General features: G+C 46.6%; 1 protein-coding gene and 1 pseudogene across 1 annotated transcript in view; one reads left to right on the forward strand and one right to left on the reverse strand.

Annotated features, from left to right (window-relative positions):
- The first annotated feature begins 563 nt into the window (after positions 1-563).
- LOC126536157 (DIS3-like exonuclease 2) overlaps positions 564-27,202 on the forward strand; it is a 330,469-nt gene continuing 303,830 nt past the window's right edge. The window contains exon 1 of the mRNA XM_050183033.3: positions 564-719. The gene's annotated coding sequence lies outside the window, so the exon portion shown is untranslated. The remainder of the gene's footprint in view (positions 720-27,202) is intronic.
- LOC129385820 (uncharacterized) lies at positions 4,659-9,041 on the reverse strand (annotated as a pseudogene).

Below are 27,202 nucleotides of genomic sequence, written 5' to 3' on the forward strand. Positions count from 1 at the left end.
GCATTCAGCCGCCGCTGCCACATCCGCCGGAAGTTGAAAAGGCAACGAGCGCCGCCTCACGGAATTTGTGCTGAACCAACTTCAACGCGGCGGGCATCTAGTAAAGGAGGCATTGCCAGAGCAAAAGCCCCCAAATTTTCTCTCTCACTCCGGCTCTTACTTGCGCCTGCGTACAAATGACTGGCGATCCCTCAAATTAACGTCTCGTCAGATTTCCCTAGCTAATATAGTGAGAAACTCTAAGGTCTGGGCATAGAGTTTCTCACTACATGATATAGTGAGAAACTCATCGCAACTCTATGAGAAACTCTATGCGTCTGGGGAACCGCGTTGTAGGCCACTTGGTGAGACATTGCGAATAAAACTGCAAGACACGGGACAGAGGGGTTCTCCATAGAGTTTCTTGTAGGAAACTCTATGGGAAACTCTATGGGGTTCTCCCTCATGACGTCACGCGTGGCGCTAGTCGCGCTGCCGATCGACGGCCGAAAGCGAAACACTTGCTCGAAGTGTCCAGGCAGTGGAATCGCCATCGTCAAAGCGTGTCCTCTTCCGAATTTTCTTTCTCTCAAGCCGCCGGTGGCTTCTGCCAGCGTTATCGGTATTCTGTGCGTTGGTTGCGTCGGCCATTGGAAGTGCTGTCCGATACTGTCCCGTTGGAGAACACTTGCTTCGGCGAATACTATAACTGCAATCCGCTTCTTCAGAAACCGTGCTAGGTAAGAGTTTGCCCAACTTATTACTTTCTACCATCCCCACTATTTCTTTCGACCGCGCCTGTTACCTCGGAAGCATGCCAGTCTCCTTGGCAGCGAGTCATGCCGCAGCGACGTCGACTGACGTCTTATGTAACGTGCAATATATATTTTTAGCAGTATTATTGCTCTTAAATGACGTGTGAAGATAAAATTGCATTATGAAACCCTTTCTGTCCGTGTCTGTACGAAAGTTTTCTCCAAGTATTGCTTCGAGCGCCGAGCTGACGTTCGATCCTGCAGTGCTCGACGTTGATAGCTCGTCCCGAGCGCCTAGTTTGTGTGTCGAGTTTCGAATCGTGTACATACTCCATCTGTACCGTTCGTTGCGCCACTCTTGGTTTTCTATAGAGTAGCGTTACACGGACTTGCATGTTCCGCCGTTCTGCCGCCTGCATTAGAAATTCTCCGGAATTTGCCGTGTTGTTGACCTATAAGCGCAGCAAGGACAGCCTAAGCACCGCTGCTCCCCCTCGTCGCCGTGTTTGCTGCATTTTCGTCCTTGGGCGATGGGGAGGCGGCAAGGGACGCGTTGCGGAAGGAATCCCTTTCCGGGAGCAGCCCTCTTCCCCCGGACCTCGGAATCGATCGGCGTCGTGGCCCGCATTGTGCGTAGAGTACGCGAGGCGACTACGCTTTCGAAATAGCAGCACGAATGAAGCACGTATAGCGTGTGTTGGATCAAGAGAATGTTTCTCCTCCCGTACTCTCTCAATACCTGAAGTAGGAATGTGTGTTCTTGGTATCCTTTCTTGTGTGCTTATTTGTTCAAGTGCACCTGGAGTGATGCGGCAGCGAGCTTTGGGACTTTTCAGATTCGTGTGGTTTGCCAAGCCGATCAAGAGAATTTAATTTTGCAAGCAGTACTCAACGTTCGTGTACAAAATGTAATCGTTGGAATTGCTTTCAAGAATTTCATTGCTTCTTGTTCTGACATGGAAACACTGTTGGTTGCCGATTGCCTGTTTTTCTGTTGATACCAATGCCGGGCGTACTATTATGTTACTCTTTATGCATGAATGAGGCAGTAAAGAATTGTGAGATATTGCGCAAATGCATGCGTAAAACTGGTGGGTCAGCGTAATGCCATATATCCACCATAGCGTATACTACGGTGTAGCAGACTGAATTAGCATGGAAACAGCATGAGAAACGACAACTGAGACAAGACTCCAAACTAGCAGTGACTAACAACAGGTTTTGTTCATTGCGTCGCACAATAAACAAGTTCCACGACTACATGTGCCCTGCCGCTTGACATCAAGTTGTTATACTAAGAAAGAAAGGTGTACGGAAACAAAAATATATATACTCTAGTCTACGGGCCACTGGCAAGATCTAATTGCAAAGGCATTTCACGAACCGCTAAGATATGCAGTTTCTTCTCGGTTTAGGCTAATATACAGTGCTCTAACACAACAGTTTAAGCAGCCTTTTCAAAAAATTTCTTGTGCTTCAAACACCAAATGCACATAAGGGTATGTAAAAGGTAATTTTTAAAATGCGGTCTTGCAGTGGATGGCCATTGTGCTCCCACTCTTGATCCGTACATTGTAAGAGTTCTCATTCAGCCTTGTGTTGAGGCATCTCCTGATTTGCCCCACATAGCAGCGACCACATGGCGAACGGCACCCTTTTGTTGCAGACAGAGTGTTCACATGATATATGAGTGCATGGACGGCACATTCCTGTGACCACCGAATACGCCTCGTGAACCTCTATGAGAACCTTATATGTGCACGATTAGACTATGGTGTCGTAGTGTACCAGTCTGCTACACTCAGGGCGCTAAAGATGCTGGATCCCGTCCACCACCTAGGCATCAATCTGGCCACAGGTGTTCTTTAAATCAAGTCCGGTGGCAAGCCTCTATGTAGAGGCAGACAAGTAGTCTTTCCATCAAATAGAATATACTCCAACTTCAAATATTTTCTAAAGTAAATACTTACTTTGAATGTGCCTCCTATTCAACCATAAATGACATGGCCAGTATCACACTCTTTCAGGATCAACCTGCGAGAGAGCCTTTCTCGTTGCATGTGCAAAGTCTCAGTGAAGAAATGGATGTCGCACTCCTTGAACATTGTCTCACAACTCCAGCAAAGCTGTTACCGCCGTGACAGTGGCAGCTCATAAAATGAGACATATTTTAAAACTAAGCTTTCTTTGCCTCTTTGTTCGAATTTTGCACTGCTCGAGGAGTGGTTCAGAGTGTGTGTATTCATGGCAGGAACGTTGCAGAGAGAAAAGGCGATGTGAGAAACTCGTTTGGACCTTTGCACCCGATCGGAGTTTGCAGGGACAACATGGCCACGATTAGTACGTGACCGGGGTAGTTGGAGAAGTATGGGAGAGGCCTTTGCCCTGCAGTGGGTGTAACCAGGCTGATGATGATGATGACCCCATTGGATGTGCACAGTGCCCTCTGGAGCTCCCTGGGCGTCTCCACATTAGCCTCTTGACAGCTGTAATTATCCGTGGCCCCACTGCAAAAGCATTGCAGAAACAGCAGCGCTTACCTTTCTAGTAATGTGCTAGCCCAGAGGGAAGCTAGGTAGAATGGTAGAAAGGAGGCATGGAGAGGAGAAAAAGAATGGTAGAAGGTAGGAGTGGGAAAAGATGACGGAAGGCAAGGAAATAGCAGTTGCAAGCAACCTGAAGTTATGGTATGGTACGCTTCTGCTATTTCTGAAAAATAAACATGTAAATTTGTCACGCAAGCAACTGACACAGCGAATGTAGATGCAACGCTGCATTAAAACACCGTAGGGTCTAGGTGACACTACGAAAGCAGTTGCATGTCAAATCGATACTTCTGTGCCCGTCGCAGGTTCAGTCCTGACCATGGCAGCCGCAGCTCGACGGGAGCGAAATACAGAATGCTGATGCACTTAGATTTAAGTGGTGCACGTCAAAGCACACCAAGGTGTAAAAAATTAATCCGGAGTCCACCACTACGGTATGCCTCATAATCAGATTGTAGTTTGGCACGTACAGCCCCATAATTCAACTAAAGTTTAATGCTTCTGCCACAGTGTGATGTGCTATCTGAGGCAATGAATATGCTCAACCCTCTCAGAGGTTATGAAGTATGGCGCACAACAATGCCTCAAGCAGACACCTCCCCCAATGTGTTCTGTGTACTATGCAGATAAACAGCAGTGGTACATGCAAGGTAATGTTTAACATCAACTCTCCACTCTCGTGTTGGACTAACGTTGAAGAAATTAAACATTTGCTATCAGCATCACCACTAATTATTGTCAGTCAAAGCAAATAACACAGCAAGCTTTGCTTACATCCGGTTCCCGCAGTGCATGGGATCTGCATAATTTTCATTGAACTCACTAAGCGTGCTCCAAATATTCAGACAAACGCACTTTATCCAGGGAAAGTACTCGTGTGCCTGGAGTGCTAGACTGGCCCATCAAGGTCACAGGCGCCAGCATGTCCTTTGCAGCGCTCGGACCATCCTTTTCTGAATCCAATATTATGCACACAGAAAAGAATACTGACACGTGTACTTGTTTATCTTTATCGGGCGACCACTTTTCACCGCCTAACAAATGTTGTCGCACAGCGCCGGACCAACACCCTCTTGACTAGGCAAGGCCTCTCTGCTCCTCCGTGACATCATCACACTACGACGGGCGCTGGAGTTGTGTTCATGAAGGGACGCTGCTGCACGTTCTTGTGTAACTGCAGTGCTACGTGAAATCGTCCTTTGAAGATTTTGTCCCTGTGATTTAATGCTGGCGTATATGTATGATGTCATTTTCGGTACACAGTCCGCGGTGAATAGGTTTAAAAACTGAAAGTTAACGGTTTCCGGATTATGAATATATGTTGGTTATTCAGTATCTTTTACTATCGCCTAAGATTGCCTGAAAGTCCGCACATTTTGGGGGGGGGGGGTGCATTGATATCCCGCTGTACCTTCACATATATCTTTACTTTTATTAATAGCTTGTTGCATGACGCGGACGTAGAAATTATTTTCGGGCAAAAATTGAACCGTGGGCTATATCACCTAGCGCTGACTGTTTGCCAGTAATCTGACTACTATTTGTAACCTTTTTCTTCCAAACAAACACGCACCCTCTCCACACACACACACACACACACAAAAAACATTGCCACAAGTTATGGCTCTCAGAACAGCTTACAGCTTCATGGGTGGCATCTGAACTGATCAGATGCCTTTCTTTTTGATAGTATTGAAGCAAGCTGTGTTACGTACAAAGTATATGTTTATTACAGAGTACAAGTATTCAGAAAACTTTCACAGGTGTTGCACACAAGGAGTCAGAACAGTCAAGATCTGAAAGTGTTAAGCTTCAGTTTTTGAGCAACTTTTGCTTGCACAAGAATGTCGTTTCCTATTTTTGCAATAGTTTTTCAGCAGAATGTTTGTTGCAGCGCTAAGAATGTGATGCATAACCAAGTGAGGACTATGACCACTTTAACATTCGTCGAAACTGTCAGTCTTTTATCAGGTTGGTGGCCAGTGTGAAAAGGGCTTGCCTTTGGTTCACTAGAGAATGGAATCGCACAGCATACTTTTCACTTCGCAGCTTGTCCAGGACGATTTCAGCAGTCATTACAGCATTCACAACTGGAGGTTGGGGGAACTTGAGCCCTCCGCGATTCATGCTTGCTATAATTTCTGCATTCTCAATTATGATGTCTTCATCTTCTACCAAATTCGCTCGGCAAGCAGTGCATGCAAGTTTTTTAAGGGCCGCATGGGCGCAGTATCCGGCCACGTACGTTATAGCTGGAAGATTTTGTGCCTTCATTTCGAAGTCCTTGTCATTTACTTCAATGTTGAGCCTCTGTAGAATCGCCTCATCAATGCTGACAGCAGGTGCCCCTGAATCCAAGTCTGGAAGCGCCAGGGCTCCTTGTAGGCGAAGCTTGCATTCGGATTCGAACATTTGTCTGATGGACACATGGTACTGCGAGCCGGAAAGCTGCCTATACTTGCCGAATCTTTCCTCCAAGCAGTCTGCCTGGAACTTCCCCAGAAGTATGTAGTCAAATCCAAGGTCTTCAAGGCAATAGTTTATTATCTTGACCAAGGCTTTTGTAGTGAGACGCAAGGCACTGTGGGTCTCCCGAGTGAGAATTCCATTGTCAAACTTCAAACACTCCCAGAGGTCTAGCCATTGCATGATGGTTTGAAGGAATTCAACTTGTGGACACAGCTTTCCTGCAATGGGAGTCTGCAGGTCATCACGAAGCCGGCGTCCTTTGCTGGGCGACTTAACATTAACAATCCTCCACCAGGTTTCGACAACCTTTAAAAATTCCGCTGTTCCAGCTGCATGCTGCAGTTCATAGCGTTGACCACATGTTTCTAGAGCAGCTATGGTTGATAGGTCGAGCACTTTCAGTGCAAGCTTCACATTTTGCCTTTCCATATTAGATGGATTGAGGGCCTTTACTGACAGTGTTGGAGCAGCCTTGATAAGGTGGTCTTCTTCTTTTAGATGGAGATCACAAAGGGTCTTGAACGACGCAGTGATAATTTTGGGGTTGGAGTTCAAATTCATAAGTGAAGGAAAAAACATGCAGGTTCCATAGTTCTTTTGGTTGATCCAATTGTTCCAAATACATTTCAACAAGTGAACAGGGTCAATAATGAAAAAAAGAGGACGAGGGGGATCTGATGGGTGAGGATAGGAGCTGCTGACTTTTGATGACAATCCAAAGAGAGACATTGTTTTGCGATTTATAGAGTTGTTATCTGTGATGACTGCAATGATGCGAAGCCCATTTTTTTCAAGCTCATTTATGATGCTGCGGAGCACAGTGTTCAGCTGTTGGGCATTGATTTGTTCTACTGGCAAAATGTGAACAACACTTTTTTGGGATGACAGCAGGCTTTGGATCATAAAGACATGAGCAGTTTTTGCAGCATTTGAAGTGTTGCTGGCAGTGCTGACAATCGTGCCACCCTTATAATCAAAATATGCCTGTGGATGGATCTCATCCATCATGAGAACCACTGACTTCTCATGATCCTTCATTGCACTTGCGAGCTTCTTCGCATAAAGCAGGAAAGAAGCATCCTGCTGTTCAGCTGCTGGATTTACAACATATGCATTGCATACACGCCTGATCGTGGACTCATGCGGCAGTGTGAGACCTCCGTAGTTACGCAAGTACCTATAAGCATGAGGAGAGATGGTAAATAGAAGGCTGGAAAATACCAACAGCTCTGAAGGGTAGCGGGGTGACTTGCTTAAAAGGAGAAAGACTTATTCTTTTAAAAATGTCATAGCATCTTGCCGCTCTTCATCTTGCATTTCTTGATTTGTTGCGTCTTCAAGAAGAGATAGCACGAGCTTCAATATGCCGCCTGTCTTGTCTTCAGGTTCGTGGAAGGCAGGAATCTTATCACAGCTCTCAACAGCATCCAACAGACCTGTCAAACACTGAATATCATTCACAGTTTTTGGAATGATCTCCACGCCATCAAGTTTGGTGACCTCGACATCATGAAAATACAGCTTTAGAGAGAGGTCCTCGGTGACTTTAACGGACTTTTTGATTGCTGGGGCACCATCGACAGTCAGATTGAGGAAGAGAATAAAGTCATGCTGGGAAACAACCGTCCAGAATTGGGAGACCTTGATACATGGTATGCATTTCAACAGCGCCTGAAAGTTGTCAATTTTGTTTCTGTCCTCTTCCGCCTGGTATGTTTCAGTAGACAAGTTGATGGCATCTTGTAACGCAGCTGCCTCTCGGTGCGTCCTCTTTTCATCTGGGGCCTCTCGAGACGTGCTTGCATTTGGGGCAGAAAGATATGCCGGGCAGTCGGGAAGTATGCTTGGAACAGCATCAGGTCGTATACGTACGAGCTTCAGCATCACTTCAATTACTTTGCCGGCCTTTGTATCCGTGTAACTTGTTCTATTTACCATGTCGGACGGTTTAAAGTGGCGCTCGCAGACCTGGGATAAGAAAAAATAAAGACAGTAAAAGCTTTAGAACCTGAAGTTTAAAGATCATACAGGTGCATGACAGTGCGAGAAATTTCTATAAATTTCGTGTGAACTGAATGTCAGCAACACAAATATGCTCGGTCCGAAAGAGGCAGCACTACGGAATCATCTCGCAACATGCTGCCTGCAGCGTTTTCAATGCAACTGAGGGAGGCGTAACAACGACAGTTAAAGGAATGTTTCCTTACCACCGACCGCTTTCCTGGAGTGAAGTCCGCACGGTGGATAGCTCTAATCCACTGAGCTCTTCTTGCTGGGTTCGAAGGGAAGGTGATGACATGCACATGCTCACCACCATCATAGTTCCCGCGGCACTGCAGCACGCAACAATGCCCGGGCATTATCACAGCCTGCACACTGGACACACACCTCCCGGCACTGACGTACTTCCTCGTCGTTATCGACGACGTTACCGTACCGGTGCTAACTCTGAAACAGCTTTGAGTTTCGTGACACACGCTGCACAAAAAAAAAAAGCACAGAACTGCGAACACGTGCAACTACACTCATGAAATGAAGGAACCACTGATGTTTACCGCAGTGCGAACGCATTTTCCAGTCGAGCACTCTGTACGAATACGAAAAAGAATAACAAAGACATGTACGTAAAACAATATTACCTTCCAAAATAAGCGGTTCAACAAAAAGTATACATTTTTACAAAATAGCATTTTTATTTTTGCAGCAAAGCAGTAATGAAAGCATCAAAATGTTTTCTTAAATTCGATACTTCGGCTGGTACTTCTCCGCGCATGCGTTGTTGCACCAAGATCACGGAGACCGGTTGGAGAAAGTGGGGGCACGACGGCCGCTCCTCGAAAGCGCCGAGAGCTGGTCCGTCGAAGTGTGATGACGTAGCCACAAAAGAGAGAAGGATATGGAGAGGCCTTAGCTAGTCTAGAGGGTGTTGGCCAGACGCACCTGGATGTATCGGAAGTTTTTGGAACGTTATCGATGGTTCCATCCGCTGTCTGTCACCAAACGTTGTGTAATCTGATTGCTTGTATGCGCCACGCGAATCGTGTAGAACTCTGTGGAAGACACGCGGGTCCCAGCAATTACGCTGGAACATTCCACGACTGATGTATAAAAGCCGACGCGCTTGACCCGCTGATCAGATTTTCGACGATCGCCAAGTGTGTTCGCCGCTATCGTTGTTCTTTGAGTGTAGCTTGTTTTTGAGGGCACAAGTTCGCCCAATAAAACGCTAGTTTCGTTAATCACAGTTTTGCTGCCTTCTTAACCGTCACTATACCACGTGACATCTGGTGGAGGAGCTGGTTCGTTCATGTACAGCACACCCCCGATAAGCCGTGCTCCAAGCCCGGACCGCAAAGACAAAACCTACATTGTCCCAGATCATTGAGCAAGTCGCCGACTGCAACAGCTACCCCCAGAACACGGACTTCTATCCGAGACGACCAAGGAGATTGTGGCCAAGACAACCCCAATGGCTGCCCCAGCATCTCCCGTTATCCTGCAACAACCTCGGGACTCACCGACCTTTCATGGAGCAGCGACTGAAGACCCGGAATCCTGGCTGGAGACCTACAAACGAATCGCAACTTTCAACAACTGGGAGGGACTCCAATGACAAGCTGTGGCACGTATACTTCGCCTTAGAAGACACCGCCAGAACGTGGTTTGAGAACCGGGAGTCGACCTTGACAACATGGGACCTGTTCCGTAGCAGAACAGCCAAAGCATATGCAGTACTGTCGGCTCTGTCAAACCCAAAGAAGTGTCATATATGAAAAGCCATGATATTCACGGACTCCCTTAAGTGCTTTAAGGTCTTTAATGAGATTCTGTAAAAGCACAATCTCTGTACTAAATTATCTCCATTTACTCCTGTATACAGTTTGCATGTCTAGCCAGCATCTCAATATACTGGGTTTCCGGGCAAAGAGGCATCAAAGGCAAATATGCTTCCTTACGAAACTGTCATATCAATAGCAACAAAAGCCACTAACTCCTCCATAGCTGTCCCTGCCATAGACTTCAAGTAATTCTAATGGGAATGGCTTAGAAACATCTAATAAGCTGTATGTTATTAAGCCTTAGTTGGGAAATTGGCCAACCACAGCAAAAACGCGGCCAGCTGACGTCATGTATCTACTAAGAATCGGGCACACATATAGCACACACTCGTACCTGTTCACCGGGGATGACCCACCTATCTTTTGTAAATGTGGTGAGATGTTGACTGTCCTCCACATATTGCTAGATGTTGTGAAATAGAAACTCAAAGAATAAAATGTGTTTGTTTACCATACCATCAGCAAATTCCGCTTCATCCAGCAATGTTCCTTGACAGTGACTCTCTTTTTGATAGCAAATCAGTTAGCTTTTTTAAATGTTTGTTTACTGCATGTTATACACATAAGTGATCTGTAGCACAGCCTCTTATTGGAGGCTACTGCTGCGATTGTAGCATATAGAACATGTGCTTCCTGCCCTTGCATACAAAGGCCTGGGTGAGGAATGTGTGCTACTTGAATGTTCTCATACTTTAATCTTACAATCACTTTGCAACATATATTTTGTGTTCATAGCTGACCGCACATGTCATAGTTTTAATACATATACAGTATATTTTACACACTTTACAGTGAATGTTTTTGGCCACCATACAGCTATGTTAAATCTGTACCATTTGTCATTAACTTTACCACTGACATCATCGTACCATTCCATCACACTCTTTGGTCATCATTGGCCCTTGTGCCATGAAAACCCTATACATCATCATATGATACGATTGTTTTTTCTTATGTCCTAGGTGAGTCTGTCTACGACATTTGATGTTCATTATGGGTAGGTAAAGGCATGCTAGAACTGCCAAAACCTTGTCCCTGTTCCTTTTTCCATTCGAAGTTAAGATAATGTAGACATATTCTATTAGACTAGGAAGAATGGATTAAGCCAGCGTTTTCTATGCTACTTTTCGCTTTAGTACTTGCTTTGTCATCAGTGAACCTGAAGCAATGTTCTCTGCATTGATGCTGTAAACTGCACTTCTCATGGATGGCTCAAAATGGGGTGAATAGGATAAAACAAACATGCTCTCACTAGCGCATGAACCCAAACTGATGACACCATCTGACAGTTGTCAAATCATTATCATTGCTTTAAACTGTTATCACATTTCTAGCTGATCAGTTTGACCATTATGACACCTTTTAACATTACCTTCCAAATGTGGTGGCATGATTCCTGCATGTGGTGTGCATGTGCAAGATGCTTCTGTGCAAACAATGGTTTTGCAGATGATCCGCGCTCATTAGAAAGTGTTAATTGAGTGGTTACAGCCTACTTCACTCAGATCGGTGTATGCTAGCGATTTGCTCACAGCTGCTCACCAGGAATGCCAGCGCACGTGCACGACAACACTCATCCTGGCAGCAGATTTAACGCCTCCCTTGGAGATGGAGCAAATCGACCAGAGTGCGAGGGTGCATCAGCTTGGCTTCTTGACCATCTTACAACCAAGATAATAGTGTGTCACTTGCATTCAGGCAAGATGTGCTTAACACAAATATGAAATCCACGCAGTTCTCTGCGGAGTCCTAATGCATGAAATCTGAGTGGAGCATAAGCTGTGTGCTGCTGAAGCTGTCTATTAACAAGATGAAACATGTTACCTTAGGGATGAATGCACAGCTTCGTTTTATGCATGCTGCTTTTTCATGACAGCTTTTGTCTTGTCTCTTCGCATGTGCTTTTTGGTGCTTCAGATATTTGGCAGTAGCTTGCAGGTGAGAATGATGGACCTTTCTTGGGTATTGGGATGACTTTGCCAACCTTCCAGTCTCGTGGCCCCACTCCAGATGACAGTGATGCTGGAAGATATGTGACAGTATGGCAGCAGAAAATTATTTAGTGTTTTTTAAAACTTTAGAATTTATACAATCAATTCCAGCTTAAGATGACACTTTTAAGGCATCAATTACTTGAACAATACCATTAGCTTCGAAGATGACATTAGGCATAACAGGGTAATCGTGGTGGGGCACACATGGAAATATATGGTCAGGTTCATCAGTAAAGATCGAGCAAAATGTGGAATTCGGTGTTTCTGCAACTTTGAACTCCGGGACTGGAACGTTTTGATATGTTTCGAATAGTTTGGGTTTATGGTGTTCCAAAACTTTTCGGGGCTTGTGCGCAGCATACCTGGCAGGGTGGAATAGAAGAATGTTTGCTTAGCATCTGAGGTCATGGATTCATAGAGTTTTTCGGTCTTACGATATTTTTCCCCTGTGTGCTTGTAGTTCGATGTTTTAGCTGACCGGTAGTGTCTCTTGTTTTTATTGTTAAGGCATTTTAATGTGCTATTGTAAAGGCCATCCTGTAATGGTGATGGTGGGAATGTATGTGTTTATCAATTGCTGCATTTTGTTTTTAAAGAGCTCCCAGTTTTCGTCAACAGAACGATTGGGAAAATCTACAAGGAATCAGTCGCAGAAAGAGGCTAGTTCGTCCTTCATACTCTACCTTGATAGTCGGCTTTGTCATATAGGGTTATTGTTTTCTTTACTTTCTTGGGATTGGGCAAATTATATTGGAAAGTGGCATGAATAACTGCGTGATCACTTAGGCTAGTTAGATTAGAGATGGACTCAATTTTATTGGATTGGGGCATTAAAAATAAATCTAGCAGGCTTGATGAATTATATGAGTCGTCCGTGTAGGGAAGGTAACTATTTGGGATAAGTTGAAGGTTAGGCAAGTATCTATAAAATGACCTTCAATATTCTGTTTTGAAGTCGTTAATGATAAGTTTGACCAAGTTATGGTGTGGAAGTTAAAATCCCCAAGTAAGAGAAGAGGGGCATGATCCGAAGCTGAAGTTAGTAGTTGAAGAGCATCATGAAACTCGCCATTGAACAAGGGATTGCAACCAGGAGAGTGGTAGTAAGTGCCAATGGTAATGTGTGGAACGGCAGCGTTGCAGCGAATAAAGATAATTTCAAGATTGGAAGGAATGTCGACAATGCAGAATTTTAAACTGTGGTGAGTGGCGATTAACACCCCACCCGCATGCCTGTTTTTGCGATTGCAACGGAAGATATCAGTCATTAAATAGAATAGGCAATTCAGATTTGGAAATTATTGAATTCAGCCATGTTTCGGTTAGTACAGTTACATTTGGTTGCCTTTATGAGGCTGAGCAGGGAATAGCGTTCAGGCAATATGCTCTTAATATTGGTATATATACATGAAAGAAAGTTGGCATTGGACTAAGCAGGGGCTTCAGTAGGTAGCTATGGTGCACGTGGGAGCACCATTTGTGTAGTTGGGTCAGAAATGTAAGGGACCTTATCGATGGTTAATTTTCAATACGCAAGCTTATAGGGTCGGGATTGGGCTTTGCCGAATGTAATAAGCCGCTTGTGTATCAGGCGGGTGTTTGGGGAGTAATCCTGCAATATGCTGTATGTAGTATATTAAGTTTTTTTGCGTTAGAAAGGATCCGGTCTTTATCTTTGAAGCTCGTAAACTTTACAATGATTGGCCTATTTCTGCGAGGTTGGAAACTTCTCAGTCGGTGTTCACGTTCAATATCACCTGGGTTGAGCGTTATATCTAGCGTAGCCTTGCAGGGATTAGCGAATAATTTCTCTGATTGTGCCCATGTTTTGCACTTGGAATCTTGGTGTATATAAAAAATTAAGTTAATTTGTCGGGATCGATCGTCTGAATCGTCAATGTTGCATGTTCTGCGATTTGCACAGAATTTTGAACAGCAATGGATTGAATGTCCTCGACATCTGCTTTAATTGTGCTTGTGGTGGCACAATCTTTTTATATTTTAGCAAGCCTTTGGTTTATATTGTCAAACGTTTTGTCATTCTGAGAGAGAGTAGTTTGGATGGCTTTCATTTCTTTCATGAGAGAGGCTTGATTTAACCGAATTTCATCGAGAGCAGCTGACCAGATGTCAGCAGCTGTTTGGGTTGACGCAGAATGGGTGGTAGGGCCTGGATTTTCTTCAATATCTCCGGAAAGCAACAGCAGGTTTAGTAAACAGCAGCAGTGCTGGTATAGGGCACCCATGCAATACCGTGGACTCGGCAACACGATCAATGCATAATACCACGTAGGCTTTGCAAATATGGAGTAACGGTTTCTTACCTGCATGAAAAACAGGCGGCTCAGGTAAGCGTTCATCATTGTTGCCATGTTGCCAAGCCCACTGGTGGGACCGTGTAGGGGACGTCTGTGCTTTTATTGTGGTGGTGGCGCATTGGTGTCGAATTCTGGACGTGGCTGGCAAGTGACATTGGGGAGGGGGCAAATCGTGGCAGATCAGGTAGCGGAGCATCCAGGGGTTTTTGCGTGTAGGGCGGTAGTGGCATGTTGGTTGGTCATGGTGATCGCTAATGCAGCTGGGCCATTCTTCCGTCAGTTCCCTGAGGCATCCGACAGAACAGATTTAACAGAACAGGTTATAAGAGATTTGGTTATAGCAGAAACATACAGTTGGTGTTCGCACGATCTATTTCTTCAAAGTCCTGCAGCGTTCCCTTGTTGTGTTCCACGGCAGGTGGCTGGCAATACTGCCAAAATCTGAAATGCAGTTATAGAGATTTCTTTTTGAAAACTTCCTTATCGCCCTCAGAAACGAGGGCACGCCTAAGAAGTATTCTTCGGAGTGCCAAGAAGTCAGTCTGGTATTCCAAGGAGTACCTTGGAAGACCAGACTAATGCCCTAGGAAAACACTTCGAGCATGTATCAAGCTTCATGCACTATTCAATATCATTCCCTAAACACAAAGAACTAACAGAACTTAAGCCACTGGAGCGTAAATGCCGACCGAATGAACCATATAACTGTCTTTTTAATATTGCCGAGCTGAGAGCTGCCTTGAGCGCAGGAGCTCTGCACTGGTGGCTGACAGAATCATGTAATCATGTATGACATGATTGAAAACCTCCACATTGACACACTGATGACACTTCTTGCCCTTTTCAACTCTATTTGGTATGCCGAACACCTTGCATCCTCATGGAAGGAAGCTATTGTTATTCCATTTTTGAAACTAAGATCCATCTGACGTATTAAGTTATTGCCCTATAGCTCTCACAAGCTGCATTTGTAAGTTTTTTGAAAAAAATGGTAAGTCATCGCCTTTTACATTTCCTTGAATTTAACAAAATACCCTTTTAAGCGCGATTTCAAAGAGGCTCGGTCCACAGCGGGTCATCTCATGCACATTGAGGGAAATATCAGGGATGCGTCTTCTTATGGATATTTCTCGATATGGAGAAGGCGTACAACACAACATGGCGCTACAGAATCTTGTGAGACCTGTTGGGAATAGGTGTCCATGGAAACATGCTAAACATATAGAAAGCTATTTGTCAAATCAAACCTGTCATGTCAAAATTGGCAATGTATTGTCCTGTCCCTTTATGCTAGAAACTGGTGTATCTCAGAGAGGTGTGCTCAGCATAGTCTCGGAAGAGAACAGCAGTTTATGATAGGTAGCGAGGCACTCGAAGTAGTAAAGGAATACATCTACTTAGGGCAGGTAGTGACCGCGGATCCGGATCATGAGACTGAAATAATCAGAAGAATAAGGATGGGCTGGGGTGCATTTGGCAGGCATTCTCAGATCATGAACGGCAGGTTGCCATTATCCCTCAAGAGAAAAGTGTATAACAGCTGTGTCTTACCAGTAGTCACCTACGGGGCAGAAACCTGGAGGCTTACGAAAAGGGTTCTACTTAAATTGAGGACGGCGCAACGAGCTATGGAAAAAAGAATGATGGGTGTAACGTTAAGGGATAAGAAAAGAGCAGATTGGGTGAGGGAACAAACACGAGTTAATGACATCCTAGTTGAAATCAAGAAAAAGAAATGGGCATGGGCAGGACATGTAATGAGGAGGGAAGATAACCGATGGTCATTAAGGGCTACGGACTTAGTTCCAAGGAATGGGAAGCGTAGCAGGGGGCGGCAGAAAGTTAATTAAGAAGTTTGCAGGGACAACATGGCCACAATTAGTACATGACCGGGGTAGTTGGAGAAGTATGGGAGAGGCCTTTGCCCTGCAGTGGCCGTAACCAGGCTGATGATGATGATGAAACACACTCCATGCCTCATTACCACCAGCTATTGGCCTCGAGCTCCACCACTGGAAAAGCTGGCGCCACCGTCAGCATGACATGCTATTAAGGATCATGTGGACAAAGCGGCCGCGTCGGCTGCTTCGAGAGCGCCGAAGCGAGCTGAAAACGAGAGTTTAAATTCCCTCGTACGCTGCGGTCCTCATTTAGTGGCGAGATTTTCCCGCTTCGAGTGTCTCCTTTACAACGCTTGAAAGCACTAGAATAGGTAGTGGCTGCCTTTGAAGGCGCGCAACATGGTAGGCCACTGCTTGGTGCTGCAGTGCTGTACGTACGCAACGGAGCCCGGTGTCAGCCTTATTCACATGTAGCCGCAGGACAAGAAGCTGCGTGAAGCTTGGCTCGCGAAACATAAAACCGGCAAACAGTCATCGGCTACAACTCGGGTATGCAGCAAGCACAGACGCGAGGAAGATTTCTGCTACGGCGCCGGGTCTGCGATGTTCAGAAAACGCGCGCTGAGACGCTCGCCCGAGTCCGCTGCCCGACTAATGTCATGACAGTTTAGTCTATGAACTTGTCGAGGCTATAGATACTGGCAAGTTCACTGGAATGGAAAGGGAGCGGTAAGACGCACATTAAAAAAAGGCATGGCATATGGTCATGTTTCTACATGTTATGAATTAATGCACTGGATTACGAAAAAGAAGCAGACGAAAATCGCACGCTGAGAACACCGATAAGCATACAGTGCGACGCAACTCGAGAAATAATATGGAAACGTCCAAGAATTTAGAAGAAAAAGACAAGATTGAATCATCGTGACGGCACATCACAGTCCCCGTAGGTGTCGAAGTCTTTACAATGAAATTAGTTTGAACAGCTCTGATAGCGCCCACGCAACAATGGTTGCTTGTATACTGTCAAATGCTCATATTCTGCGGCCTAAAGCTCATGGCACGGTGCGAAAATGCGCTCACAGCGAAAGCAAAACATTGTGCGCGGACATGCATGCAGACGCGCAGTCGGTCGCTGCGAACCCGTGCGATCGCTGCATTGAGGCTTCATTCTGTTATGCCCCATTTAGTTATACTGGCAGCCCACTCTAACAACATATTTCACATAGTTTACTCTCAGCGTTTGGCTACCTTTCACGCAAGAAGCCGGTTCGGGAGACTCCATCGCGGCGACCGCATGCAGAGGCGTTCACTGTACGTATTCGGTAACGAGATAGCGTCTGTAAACGATTCTGTGCTTTCAGTTTGCCCAAGATTATTATTTAGACAGTAAAAAACTTCTCTCGTTTCGAAAGTACTTACAGAAATGTCCGGGAGAGCTCGCACGTGGTGTTTTCAGTGAGCGCTGACAGCAAAACCTATGAGGAGCGCGCCGCGTGATCCCTCATACTACGCTAGCGAGGCGCTTCTGATAGATGGCGACTCCGTAATGCCTCGCCGCCAATATTTTATTCCGTCTATGTAAAACCTCATAATTTAATTTAATTAACGTAGACAACATGCAGATAGGTTTCAAATCCTGTAACCTTGCAGTGTGCAAGAGGCAAGTACAGCAGGGCTTGAACAAGATCTCTAAGTGGGCAGACGAAAACAAGTTTAAAGTTAACCTCCACAGAAGTTCGTATGTTCTTATCGTAAAAGGAGAGACCTGGTTCCAGATCCAAGTGTCGAATTGTATGGAAAATAAATACCTGTGCACAAAGAACACAAGTTTTTAGGCATAATACTCTATGCGAAACTGACTTTCATACCACACATGAAACAGCTCAAGGCAAAATGCTTAAAAACAATGAACTTACTGATAATTTTATCACAGACAACATGGGGCAGTGACCAAAAGTATTTAATGAACCTCTACAGGAGCCTCATCCGATCACAATTGGATTACGGTGCCGTGGCATATCACTCTGTTACGCCAAGTATGTTGATGATGCTTATACATAGAATCAATTGAGTGGTCACTCAATCTGCTAAGAACATAAATTAGCTTCACATACCATCTAAATGTTTACTGCAACCACGAAAATCCTTGTGATACTACAGTGAATGATATGATGTACACTACACTTTTCCATAATCTACCCTCTGTGTGACAGCCTTTCTCACCGCGTGTGAGGGAACTTAGCAAAGAAATGGATGTCCCACTTCTCGAACATCGCCTAATGCCTCCAGCCAGACTGTTACCATCTTAGGAGTGGAAAGTAGTACAATGTGACATATCTTTTTAGAAGTCTCAAAGTACGCTGCAGAGATCGAAATGCGGATGTATTTCTTGAAGATTCAGTCGAAGTACTACACCGACACATCAAAGTCGCATGCCGGTGTATCTTACGCAGCAGTTGGTCCATCCTTTTCCGATTGAAATATTTTACATCCAGAAATGAGTATCTTCACGGCTGAGGCATATGCAGTATTGTCCACTGTTATACACCTCATGAAAACGGATACAAAAAGCTGTTATATTCACTGACTCATTAAGTGTCGTAAGATACATAATGTCCTTCACTAAACACAAAATCCCATCCCTAATGATTTTTGTTCGCTTCTTTGCACAGTGTATAAATCTAACGAGCAAATCACAATATGCTGAGTACCTAGCCATAGAGGTATTAAGTGCAATATGCTTGCAGATGAAACTGCACCTCAATGGCACTAAAGCCACCAGCATCTCTGTAGCTGTCCCTGCCATAGACATGGAACCTCTCTTGCGGGAAAAGCTTAAGAGCTATTGGCAACACTTATGGGACACTGAAACGTCCAATAAGCTGGACGTCTTTAAACCACAGTTGGGAAACGATCAAAGATAAGACGAACCGAGGCCTACCATCTGTAGATTGGCCACACATGCGGCACGCACTTGCTGACTGGTGGTGAGCCACCTGCCTGTAGTAAGTGTGGCGAGGTACTGACGGTCCTGCACATGTTGCTGGAATGTAGTGAATTAGAGGCTCTCACAAAAAAATGCTTCCGTTTACCACACCATCAACAAGTTGCATTACATCCAGCCAGCAATGTTCCTTAAGGCTGATCCACACGAAGGGCCAAATTACTCTTTTGGACCGCGGTCCGCGCATCACGTGATAGGACGTCACCAGTTTGTGCACACCGCCGTTGGCCCATGCAAGACCGCAGCCCTCGCGGTCCAACAAATCGCCGAGGCTTTTCCCGCTTCAGTTTTGGCGGCGGACCGCATGCAAACTGCAGCGATTTTGCCGTAGCCAACGAATGTTGTCCGGCAACAGAGTGTCTTCAGCCAAATCCAATCTAGTTTTCAACTCAGCAAAAGCCAGTCGTTTCATGTCTGCCATTCCGCCTACATGTGCGTGCAGCAGATATATTTTTTTAAACACCATGTCCTCCTGGAGTGACGAGGAGGTTTTTTTATATTGTATCCCTCATTGAGCAGTTCCCGGCTTTGTGGGACTCGAACCGCAATGATTACCATGATAACACTGAGGCTGAGAGTGCAGCTGGTTGGTCTGCTCTACCGTCTCCTATGGCGGTCCGCCATGTGGATGTTCTCTGGGCCGGACAGGACCGTGGCGGGCCGTAACGTCGCATCACGTGACCGATCGGCCCGCAGGTTTGGTCCGTCGTGTGGATCGGCTTTTAGCAACGGCCTGCTCTTTGATGTTATTCATTTATTTATCTATTTCGACATACTGCAGCCTCAATGAGGCTATTGTAGGAGTGGGATGAACAACAAACATGCAAACATTTATAAACAGGCTTGCATGAATTGTTTCAGTGGTAGCAAACGGGTGTTGGTAATGAATTCCAGACTTCAATTGCTGATGGAAAAAAACTGTTTTTAAAGGAATCAGTGTGGGCCGAAAAGGTTGAGATATTTAGCGCATGGTGACTCCTCGTACATGAGGGTTTGGAAAAAGTCAAATAGTTATCTAGAAAGGACAGGCAAGGAGAATTGATTAACTTGTGAAGAAATTTTAGGCATTCAAGTTTGCGACGCTCTGCAAGAGGAATAAGACCAAGTAGGGGAAGAGAGTTAGACTGTGAAAATTCCTTGTCATATCTCCTAAAAACAAAACGCACTGCTTTTTTTTCCCCCTCTGATTCTAGTTTTTTGACGTCGCAGTGTTAGCATGTGCCTGCCGGTTCTTGCTCTCAAGGACCCGGGAATTTTCATACTTCTACATTTTGATCTTCTGATCACTTTGCAATGTATATTTTATGGTCATAGAATATCTCGCTTGTCATTGTAATTTTTCTAGCGCATATATATTTTATGCTCTTAAACAATTGACTGATTAGGCCCCTTTACAGCCATGGTACATCTTAGTCTTCATAAGCCATTGTTAACTGACTGTATCGTGTTTGGCCCTCTTTGGCAAGTACTGGTCCTTGTGCCATTAAAACACAATCATTAATCAATCAATCTACAGCTAATGTTTTTTTTAATTCATTCCACGCCATTCCGGTCATTCCACGCCAACTGTCCCAACCGTGGCGCTTGAGAAAAATCATTTGTCTGAAAAAATTATGAAAAAATTACACATGTATAAGCATTACTTGAACAGTATTTGCACAAAATATTTTGAATGGAAAACAAATTTTGGCCATGTGAGTGCCATTTCAATTTCACGAAATGATGGAAAACCAGGTGCAAGAAAGAAATTTGCGAAAATCAACTGTTTTGCGCATTATTTAAAAATTTGGGGTTTTGCGTTGTCTGAACATTGTTCTTTCATTATAAAACAGTTTCACAAATTAACCTTTTCTGGCAAAAAATTTCGCAAAAATGCTAGAATTTGCGCATTTTCCCCTCGGTGCTAATGTGCAAAAAACATGAAGTTATTATTGACTACATGCATAACGCATGTAGTCAATAATAAAACTGTGCATATGCATGGTTCAGTCCTGTGGCTGAGTTTTTTATGCAAACATATAGGTATTAGGAACTAAGCAATAAATAAATGACTTATGATGACTCGTCAGAAAAGGCACACAGTGCCATCCTACCAACTTGTCTTTCTTGCAGTGAAGCATAAACTGCGTTGTGAAGTTGTGTACATTTGGAACATTTATAGATAGTCCATCATAAATTGCACCCAAGGGAGATAACTACAGAGCAGCAATCCTCGGGAATTCAGCTGTGTTCAGTAGACTGGCACAAGCAGGTTTTCTGCACCAGCACATGATGCATTAATTGTTTATTGATTATGGCATCTGAGTGGCATCACCCATTACGTTACTCTTCAGCATTAAGGCACAACCCTGGCTGGTACAGGTGCAGCCACTGCTAGCAGGAACACGGGATCCCGCGGCACCGTTCCCCATAGTGCCCAACCATCAGCGCCTCGTGAAGCTTTGAGGCGCATGCGCAATCGAAGTGATTGGCGAACAGCCTGGCAAGTCATCTACTATAGCGAGTCGTCTGCCATGAGGTGCCAATGGTGGCACTGCTCGGTGTGATGCTTCCCTCGAGCAGTGCCTGCACCTCTCGTGGCCCCCACACTGCTCTGCTGTGGCTGTGGCATTCTGCTGCCACTGAATGCAAGGTTTGCAGGTCCCAGTCTCTGCACAGCCGCATATCGATTTGGGCTAACCTAAAAAAAAAATCCTATAGAGCCCATCCTCAATGGCTGTCTAAATTATGTGAGAGCATCTGCACGGCATGCACACACTTTATTCAACTTCCACTACATCATGGCTCAGTTCCTCTGTTTGCGCAGTCTTTTAACAGCAGAGCTGTTGAAGCTTTTAGTTCCGGCGTGGAGCGTTACCAGAAAATTCAGCGCCGCTGTGTGCTGCCTCGCGTTGCCTAGCAACCACCTGCAAGACCACAGAGCCACGTTACCTTCTTGCACCCCGCGTGCATAGGGTGGAGTCGTGATGTCACAGGCAAGTAAAAGCTCGGAACAATTGGTGCGGCGGCACACCTCTCGCCTCCTCTACTCTGCGTGTACATGCTGCCGTGGGAAGCAGCACGTACCGAAGAAAGTCCGAACGCCTGAAAAAGAAGCGGCTTACCGGGAAGAGCGCCGTACCGCCACGCGAAAAGCGATGCGTCACCGCGGAGCTGATCCGGAACACCACGCTGAAGCTGTGGCTGAGAAGAGGCGACGCCGAGTCGAGGATCCCGAGTTTCAGTCCAGGGAACGTGAGAGTCGGTGCCTGAACGCTCGACTTCGCCGAGAAAGTGGTCCCAACTTGTGACTGCTCGAAAACTTCCAGCACCAACCCCGCTGAAACAACTTAGCTAAACCTAGCATAACCTTGCAAAACCTACAAACAACTTAGCCAAGTGTGCCATAACCTCACAAAACCTAGAAACGACTTAGCCAAGCCTACTAGCAACTTAGCAAAACCTAGCACCTTGCAAAACTTACAAACAATTTAGGCAAGCCATGTAAAAGCTAGGTGGTCACAAACTCCGCTGTAGACTCCAGCCTTGCACCACTAGTACAAGCTGTGCACATTTCTTTTTTCTAATCTTCCAATTCCCTCTTCATTATTTCTTTTACAGATTCTTTTTACATAGCTGCTTGAGATGGATGTCGCAGTAGAGCGAACTACCAAAGCACCTGTTGTCACGTCCAGCCAAGTAATGTCGGTGATCACGCCATGCGAACGTAGTCCTGTAATAAGTGTCCCGCACCTCTTGTCAGCAGTTGGCACAGCGCCAAACAAAGCTGCTCGCTTATCATGATCCAAGCCCGGGTGTGATTCCTCATAGAAGACTAATCCCCGGATGCAGAGATCTAACTTGGATCGTGCTTGGACTTGACAAAGTCGGCCCGAAGCAAGAGGCGGACTTCAAAATGCCCAAGTCAGCTTTCGCGTTTCGTAGACACTCAAGCTGACTTACTTCGTCAAGTCAAGACTGTGCTTCAATGCAAAAGCAGGTTGCTCGTCTGTGTTCGAGGTTAACAATAAATTTATTAACGTAAGGCACGTTGTACAGCAAAAAAGTATGTATCTTTGTATGTATGTATGGGTAAATTTATTCCACCTGGCTACGTCCGCTGCTGCGATGGGCAGTGTTGCTTGCAGAAAGCGCGCATTCTCGGCGGGTTTAAGTGGTCTTCAAGTTTAGATGTTTTGGTGCGCTTTTTGAGTGGCAGGTTTCACCATTTTTTCAAGTCGCTGCACCTCTTTTAGGCGACAGTGTATTTGAGTGCAAATCAATTTTATAGTCACATTTATTTTGGTTTTTAGCTTATTTTTAACTCTGAGGTCTTGTTGCGCGTTTGTATAACTGGCCGTAGAGAAGCGAACGAAATGTTTGATTCGTATGGTGGTCTTTCAACGGCTTTTGTTCTCGATTGCCGCAAGGCGTTCATGCACCGTCTGGCAACTTGTATCCGGCAACCAGACACAAGAGGCCGAGACGAGGCATACGGTCGGTTTCTGAGGGAGCTCGTGTGTCCCGTTTCGCCAATAGGCATTCCAGCAGGAAGAAGACGTCCCTTGTTCTGGTTGGGCTATATTGACACGTGTACTTATCTTTATCGGGCGACCACGTTTCACCGCTTAACAACTGTAATCGCACAGCGACGGGCGCGCCTGCATGTATCCGACGTTTCTGGAAAGTTATCGATGCTTCTACCCGGCTGTCTGTTGTCGCCGAACCTTGTGTTATCTGATTTCATCGCGTAACGCGAATGGTGTAGAACTTTGTGGAAGGCACGCGGGTCCCAACGATTAGTCTGGAACATTCGACGACTGCTCTATAAAAGCCGACGCGCTTGACCCGCTGATCAGATTTGGACGATCGCCGACTGTGTTCGCCGCTTTCGTTGTGCTATAAGTGTAGCCTGTTTTGTGGGCACAGGTTCGCCCAATAAAATCTAGTTTTGCCTTTCACAGTATTGCCACTGTGTTCTTAACGTCACCACCACGTGACATCTGGTGGAGGTGCTGGTGCGTTCATGTACCGAACGCCCCCGCAAAGCCGTGATCCAAGCCCGAAGCCCGAGGACAAAACCAACATCGCCCAAGACCAGCGTGCTAGCCGCAGACGTCAAGGACTGCCCCCAGAGCACGGACTTCTACCTGAGTCGACAAAGAAGATCGTGGTCAAAACAACCCCAATGGCTGCCCCAGCGTCCCCCGTTATCCTACAACAACCTCGGGACCCACCAACCTTCCATGGAGCAGCGACTGAAGACCCGGAATCATGGCTGGAGACCTACGAACGCATCGCGACGTTCAACAACTGGGACTCCGACGACAAGCTGCGGCATGTCTACTTTGCCTTAGAAGACGCCACCAGAACTTGGTTTGAGAACAGGGAATCGACCTTGACAACGTGGGACCTGTTCCGTAGCGGCTTCCTGAGCACCTTTACAGGCGTCGTGCGCAAGGAAAGGGCTGAAGCTATGCTGGACGCCCGAGTGCAGCTACCAAACGAGAATGTTGCCATCTTTACAGAAGAAATGAGCCGCCTATTCCGCCACGCCGACCCGGGAATGTCCGAGGAAAAGAAAGTCCGGCTACTGATGCGTGGTGTAAAGGAGGAACTTTTCGCCGGTATGGTACGAAGCCCGCCGAAGACCGTCGACGAGTTTCTTCGCGAGGCCACTAGCATCGAGAAGACACTCGAGATGCGAAACCGGCAATTCGACCGCCGCACCAACTCTACAAACTATGCCGGCGTTACATCGCTGGCCTCCGACGACCTGCGCGAGGCTATCAGGGCAGTGGTACGAGAGGAGCTCCAGAAGATCTTCCCGTCGTCGCAGCCTCAAGTGGCCTCGATCGCTGACATCGTCAAAGATGAGGTTCAGCGGTCGCTTGGGGTTCCGGAGGTGCAACCTCAGTTACCGCAACCCCAGCCAGAAGCAATGACCTACGCCGCCGTCGCACGCCGTCAAGGTCCTCCTCCACGGCCGCGACAGGGCCCTGTAACGCCGCAATTCCGTCGACCACCCCCGCCGCCAGCACGCCCACCCGTCGCCCAGCGCAGCTACCCGAGGAAGACAGACGTATGGCGCGCTCCTGACGACCGCCCGCTGTGCTACCACTGCGGAGAAGCGGGTCACGTCTACCGACGATGTCCATACCGGGAGATGGGACTGCGAGGTTTCGCCGTCTACGCGCCGCGTCCACAGCTTGGAGAGCGCCCACGTGACATCGCCGACTACCTCGCCGCTACTCAATGGAGCCTTCGACGACCGTTCCGTTCGCCGTCACCAGGCCGCTACCTGTCGCCACAGCGCTGACCATATACCGGCCCAGCCCGGGGCCGCTCTGCGAGCCCATATCCGGAAAACTAAAAGCAGCAACCGATGGAGATGCGGTTGCTGTCCGTCGAACTGACGAAGACCCTCCGCCGCCGACGAAGACGCCGAAGAAACTACCTCGACAACATAACGACACGCCGCCGTCCCGACGAAGTCTGGAAAGAAAGAATGCGACGACGAAAGACGACCTGACGACGTCACATACCAGCCACAGGTCAACGCGACGCAGCCGTGATCCGATGCCAAGACCATTCTGCAGTACAGCCAGACAAGCCACAGGAGGACAACTGCCTACCATCCGCAGACGAACGGTCTCACAGAGCGCCTGAACAAGACCCTCGCCGACATGCTAGCAATGTACGTCGACGTCGAACACAAGACGTGGGACGCGGTCCTGCCGTACGTAACCTTTGCGTACAAAACGGCGGTGCAAGAAACAACACAGATCACGCCGTTCAAGCTGGTCTACGGCAGGAACCCGACGACGATGCTTGCCGCCATGCTGCCGCACGTAACTGACGAAGAGAATGTTAACGTCGCTAGCTATCTCCAGCGCGCCGAAGAAGCCCGACAGCTCGCCCGACAGCTCGCCCGCCTGCGAATCAAGAGCCAGCAGAGGACCGACAGCCGACACTACAACCTCCGACGACGCTTCGTCGAGTATCAGCCTGGCGACCGTGTTTGGGTCTGGACCCGGATACGCCGACGAGAACTCAGTGAGAAACTACTCCGATGCTATTTCGGACCCTACAAGGTCATCCGACGTATTGGCGCTCTGGACTATGAGGTCATGCCAGACGGCATTTCGCATTCACAGCGGCGCCGCGCACGATCTGAAGTGGTCCATGTGGTGCGCCTTAAACCCTTTTACGGACGCTGACTAACTTCGTCATTTTTGTTCTTTTCTTTGCTACGAGTGCTTTTGTTTATTAACTTCGTTTGTTTGCAGCATCGGGTCGATGCTTTTTAAGAGGGGGGTATTGACACGTGTACTTATCTTTATCGGGCGACCACGTTTCACCGCTTAACAACTGTAATCGCACAGCGACGGACGCGTCTGCATGTATCCGACTTTTCTGGAAAGTTATCGATGCTTCTACCCGGCTGTCTGTTGTCGCCGAACCTTGTGTTATCTGATTTCATCGCGTAACGCGAATGGTGTAGAAGTTTGTGGAAGGCACGCGGGTCCCAACGATTAGTCTGGAACATTCGACGACTGCTCTATAAAAGCCGACGCGCTTGACCCGCTGATCAGATTTGGACGATCGCCGACTGTGTTCGCCGCTTTCGTTGTGCTATAAGTGTAGCCTGTTTTGTGGGCACAGGTTCGCCCAATAAAATCTAGTTTTGCCTTTCACAGTATTGCCACTGTGTTCTTAACGTCACCACCACGTGACAATATGACCCTTTGAAGAAAAGGCCAACCTATTCGAACGCACTAGGCTGGAGTCATAAACAAGAAAAAAACTACAACATGTGCTGCGAACGAGCAGTACAGAGCACCGTAATCCCCTGTCCGGACCCATATGAGTGACAACACCCTATAAAAAAACTAAATAAATAAATAAAATGACACGTGCAAACGATTTGTCTACTTCGCATGGAGAATTTGTCGAGAACAACGAGAGGGAGAGTGTGGCACAGTCATAGACATCGCAAATTGGCTGTGTGTGTCGTCTGCTAGGAAAGTGTCGACTGTTAGGAAAACAAGTTGTGGGGCGTGCGACGGCCGCGCGCCGCATTTGGTACGAAATTGCTGTCCTGTCAACATGCTTTGACACTGAAATGTGGCACTCATGTACGCTCTCCTCTCAAGAGAATGCACCGCAACGCAAGATGGCACCCCGTTTTACAGAAGACGAAAAGAGCCTGCTGACGACACTCGTGAACAACTACAAGCATATTGTGGAATGCAAGAAAACTGATGTCGCGTCGTTGACCAAGAAGAATCAGACATGGAAAGAAATAGCAAAACAATATAATGCCAACCACGGGATTTTGCGGCGCAATCACCTGCAACTGAAAAAATGCTGGAACAACCTGAAGCAAAAGCGGGAAGAGCAAGCTGCGAAATAAAAGCGAGTGCGCCACAAAACTGGTAAGCACACATGTTCTGCATGACTGGCTCATTTGGA

The sequence above is a fragment of the Dermacentor andersoni genome, chromosome 3 (assembly GCF_023375885.2).
Source record: "Dermacentor andersoni chromosome 3, qqDerAnde1_hic_scaffold, whole genome shotgun sequence".
Taxonomy (NCBI): domain Eukaryota; kingdom Metazoa; phylum Arthropoda; class Arachnida; order Ixodida; family Ixodidae; genus Dermacentor; species Dermacentor andersoni.